The sequence below is a fragment of the Schistocerca serialis genome, unplaced genomic scaffold (genome assembly GCF_023864345.2).
Source record: "Schistocerca serialis cubense isolate TAMUIC-IGC-003099 unplaced genomic scaffold, iqSchSeri2.2 HiC_scaffold_1169, whole genome shotgun sequence".
In the NCBI taxonomy this organism is placed as follows: domain Eukaryota; kingdom Metazoa; phylum Arthropoda; class Insecta; order Orthoptera; family Acrididae; genus Schistocerca; species Schistocerca serialis.
The window spans coordinates 117,501-122,500 of NW_026047369.1; the positions used below are offsets into that span (position 1 = coordinate 117,501).

The 5,000-nt window shown below is 53.6% G+C and overlaps 1 non-coding gene across 1 annotated transcript in view; it reads left to right on the forward strand.

Annotated features, from left to right (window-relative positions):
- The first annotated feature begins 3,620 nt into the window (after positions 1–3,620).
- LOC126433582 (small subunit ribosomal RNA) overlaps positions 3,621–5,000 on the forward strand; it is a 1,910-nt gene continuing 530 nt past the window's right edge. The window contains exon 1 of the ribosomal RNA XR_007578595.1: positions 3,621–5,000. This exon is cut by the window's right edge and continues 530 nt beyond it. This is a non-coding gene — a ribosomal RNA (small subunit ribosomal RNA).

Consider the following 5,000-nt stretch of genomic DNA (forward strand, 5'->3'; position numbering starts at 1 on the left):
AGATAGAGCCATCAGAATACAGATAATGTATAGACCTGTCCGTATACATGCTGAAAGACTCTGCTCACAATCACACGTCAGCCAGACACTCTTATCACGCACTACTCTCTGCCTGTAACAGGCACGCAGACGATATGTAAGCACCAGCATGGAACAACACCCAGTGCATCCTCTCTGCCACATTAGACAATCCACACTATCATAACCAGACCGGGAGGTCCACTCGGAAAACAGAATATCCCACCCTTCCGACAACCACCATTGCTCAGCTAAGCCACCAACACCCACACATGTCCCACACAGGGGTGCACCCAACATCACAATACTGCCTCCTGTCACACCACACAAACAATGGCAGGAATGAAAGACACAGGTCTGCCACAAGCATGGAATCAGAGCGCCGCCTGTTATGAGCCAAAGGTGCACCCTGACGTGGCAAATCAGATGATGCCGCAGTCATTTACTTACGATAATCACAATCAACAAACTGCCGCCCCCCCCCCCCAAAACACCTTTCCTTACAACAATGTGTACCTTAACCTAACCCATATTGTGCCTTAACCTAACCCATATTGTGCCTTAACCTAACCCATATTGTGCCTTAACCTAACCCATATTGTGCCTTAACCTAACCCGTATTGTGCCTTAACCTAACCCGTATTGTGCCTTAACCTAACCCGTATTGTGCCTTAACCTAACCCGTATTGTGCCTTAACCTAACCCGTATTGTGCCTTAACCTAACCCGTATTGTGCCTTAACCTAACCCGTATTGTGCCTTAACCTAACCCGTATTGTGCCTTAACCTAACCCGTATTGTGCCTTAACCTAACCCGTATTGTGCCTTAACCTAACCCGTATTGTGCCTTAACCTAACCCGTATTGTGCCTTAACCTAACCCGTATTGTGCCTTAACCTAACCCGTATTGTGCCTTAACCTAACCCGTATTGTGCCTTAACCTAACCCGTATTGTGCCTTAACCTAACCCGTATTGTGCCTTAACCTAACCCGTATTCTGCCTTAACCTAACCCGTGTTGTGCCTTAACCTAACCCGTGTTGTGCCTTAACCTAACCTGTGTTGTGCCTTAACCTAACCCGTGTTGTGCCTTAACCTAACCCGTGTTGTGCCTTAACCTAACCTATGTTGCGCCTTAACCTACCCTATATTGTACCTTAACCTAACCTATATTGTACCTTAACCTAACCTATGTTGCGCCTTAACCTAACCTATGTTGCGCCTTAACCTAACCTATGTTGCGCCTTAACCTAACCTATGTTGCGCCTTAACCTAACCTATGTTGCGCCTTAACCTAACCTATGTTGCGCCTTAACCTAACCTATGTTGCGCCTTAACCTAACCTATGTTGCGCCTTAACCTAACCTATGTTGCGCCTTAACCTAACCTATGTTGCGCCTTAACCCAACACACGTTGCGCCTTAACCCAACACACGTTGCGCCTTAACCCAACACACGTTGCGCCTTAACCCAACACACGTTGCGCCTTAACCCAACACACGTTGCGCCTTAACCCAACACACGTTGCGCCTTAACCCAACACACGTTGCGCCTTAACCCAACACACGTTGCGCCTTAACCCAACACACGTTGCGCCTTAACCCAACACACGTTGCGCCTTAACCCAACACACGTTGCGCCTTAACCCAACACACGTTGGGCCTTAACCCAACACACGTTGGGCCTTAACCCAACACACGTTGGGCCTTAACCCAACACACGTTGGGCCTTAACCCAACACACGTTGGGCCTTAACCCAACACACGTTGGGCCTTAACCCAACACACGTTGGGCCTTAACCCAACACACGTTGGGCCTTAACCCAACACACGTTGGGCCTTAACCCAACACACGTTGGGCCTTAACCCAACACACGTTGGGCCTTAACCCAACACACGTTGGGCCTTAACCTGCTCTGTAATTGTCATACGACGCGTTAAATTAGTGTAGTGTTGCCTAACTGCAACCCCCGCAATATAGTTTGCTACTCGCACTGCCCGGTCCCCAGAGTATCGCTTCATGTTAAACACCTTGCAGCTATACACTGTAATGCGGATGGCAGCAGGACGTACATGCTCAATGCCCTTCGCAGTTGTTCATTGGCATTCGCATGGCGAAGCACAGCCTACGTTGTGGTACGGCTTGTGTCAACTGTCCGCTGATGTTGTACGTCCAAATCACACACTGTACTGCACATTGGTCCTCATGTACTGAATGATACATCGTGGTACATGTGTGACCGTACCACGACTGCGCCAACAACGGCGAACCATACGGTCCAAATATTGTGCACTCAGCTACATGTCGTCTCCCTATAAGAGCTGGATTGCAGTATGGTATGCCGTGGATGGCGATCGGCATGAGCCGTCTGTTGATGTAGTGGCGCGTGTTGTCAGACGTAGTCGTCTCTTCTCACACACCGTGATAGCATGGTGCACTGCGTTCCACATCTGCGACATGCGACAGAGGCCGGTTGACAGTCGTTCGCGCAATGGACATCGCATACGTACGGGGGCCACCTTCCACGTGTTCGCGAAGCGTGCACATGTTGTTGCGTGTATGTGGGCAGACATAGTGTGTCGTGACACCTGACACAGGCATGCAACAATCGTTGAATTTGCAAATGGCGATGGACGTCTACGTTTGCTGGTGACGTTACGCAAATGAAGAACTGGTAAACCGTTGTGGTGCGGTTGTTCTCGCTAGAGGTGAATCAGTGATGGCGACGATCGGTTGAGCTACCAACCGGTTGTTTCAGCGATACCCACCATGCCCACGAACGTGAATGGCATGTGGGTGTGAAGCGATACGCGGCGGTGGCTGGGTGGGACCGTCCCCGGCCGGTGAGGGGGGGCCTCCCGGCGTGCTGGCCGCGCGGTGCGTGGGCGCACGCGCTACAGCCGGCTGGTGGGGGCGGCCAGTGGCAGGCGCGCCGGCCGACGGAGGCGGCAGGCGGCGTAGCTGCGCGCCGGCGCACCCTGCACGCGGCGCCGTGCGGCCAAAGTAGGTCCTCGCGGGCCCGGTGCGAAGCGCGGTGGACATCTGCAGTGTGCTGGTCCGATTGAGGACTGTGTGCGCTGAGGATGCGCCGCCGCCCGGCGCTCGGCGCCGCGACGCCGTCTGCTGCTCGGTCGCCTCTGCGGTTCTCGCAGGTGGATTGTATCGCAGCTGTGCGGACGTGTTGGCGCGTGCGCTGTGCTGGGAGAGTTCGCTTCGGCACCCAAGTGGGGCTTTTGTCCTTCTGTGGCGCTGGCGTTGGAGCTGCCGGCCACCGTAGGTGGCGCGTGTTGTCTCCCGCCGGCAATGCCACGACAGCACGCTCCCGGGCCTCTGTCGGCAGCGGCAAGCTCAGTTGGGAGCACGGGTGGTCGCACCTAAAGCGTCTACTCGCCAAACTCCGGGCGATTGCGCCTCTCTCGAACCCGACCAAGTACTTAGGACGGCGCTGCGCGCCGCCGGGACCTGAGAGGGTTTCGAGGTGTATTGTGCAGGGGAGCTCAGCCTCCTCCTGTTTGCAGAATAATTGAGCGGACGCTTGCGTGTTCGCGCGGGCCCCCGGGACACACTCCCGGGCGGCCGGCTGCTCAGCTCTAGTTGACGCAGCTCCCTGGTTGATCCTGCCAGTAGTCATATGCTTGTCTCAAAGATTAAGCCATGCATGTCTCAGTACAAGCCGCATTAAGGTGAAACCGCGAATGGCTCATTAAATCAGTTATGGTTCCTTAGATCGTACCCACGTTACTTGGATAACTGTGGTAATTCTAGAGCTAATACATGCAAACAGAGTCCCGACCAGAGATGGAAGGGACGCTTTTATTAGATCAAAACCAATCGGTCGGCTCGTCCGGTCCGTTTGCCTTGGTGACTCTGAATAACTTTGGGCTGATCGCACGGTCCTCGTACCGGCGACGCATCTTTCAAATGTCTGCCTTATCAACTGTCGATGGTAGGTTCTGCGCCTACCATGGTTGTAACGGGTAACGGGGAATCAGGGTTCGATTCCGGAGAGGGAGCCTGAGAAACGGCTACCACATCCAAGGAAGGCAGCAGGCGCGCAAATTACCCACTCCCGGCACGGGGAGGTAGTGACGAAAAATAACGATACGGGACTCATCCGAGGCCCCGTAATCGGAATGAGTACACTTTAAATCCTTTAACGAGTATCTATTGGAGGGCAAGTCTGGTGCCAGCAGCCGCGGTAATTCCAGCTCCAATAGCGTATATTAAAGTTGTTGCGGTTAAAAAGCTCGTAGTTGGATTTGTGTCCCACGCTGTTGGTTCACCGCCCGTCGGTGTTTAACTGGCATGTATCGTGGGACGTCCTGCCGGTGGGGCGAGCTGAAGGCGTGCGACGCGCCTCGTGCGTGCTCGTGCGTCCCGAGGCGGACCCCGTTGCAATCCTACCAGGGTGCTCTTGAGTGAGTGTCTCGGTGGGCCGGCACGTTTACTTTGAACAAATTAGAGTGCTTAAAGCAGGCAAGCCCGCCTGAATACTGTGTGCATGGAATAATGGAATAGGACCTCGGTTCTATTTTGTTGGTTTTCGGAACCCGAGGTAATGATTAATAGGGACAGGCGGGGGCATTCGTATTGCGACGTTAGAGGTGAAATTCTTGGATCGTCGCAAGACGAACAGAAGCGAAAGCATTTGCCAAGTATGTTTTCATTAATCAAGAACGAAAGTTAGAGGTTCGAAGGCGATCAGATACCGCCCTAGTTCTAACCATAAACGATGCCAGCCAGCGATCCGCCGCAGTTCCTCCGATGACTCGGCGGGCAGCCTCCGGGAAACCAAAGCTTTTGGGTTCCGGGGGAAGTATGGTTGCAAAGCTGAAACTTAAAGGAATTGACGGAAGGGCACCACCAGGAGTGGAGCCTGCGGCTTAATTTGACTCAACACGGGAAACCTCACCAGGCCCGGACACCGGAAGGATTGACAGATTGATAGCTCTTTCTTGATTCGGTGGGTGGTGGTGCATGGCCG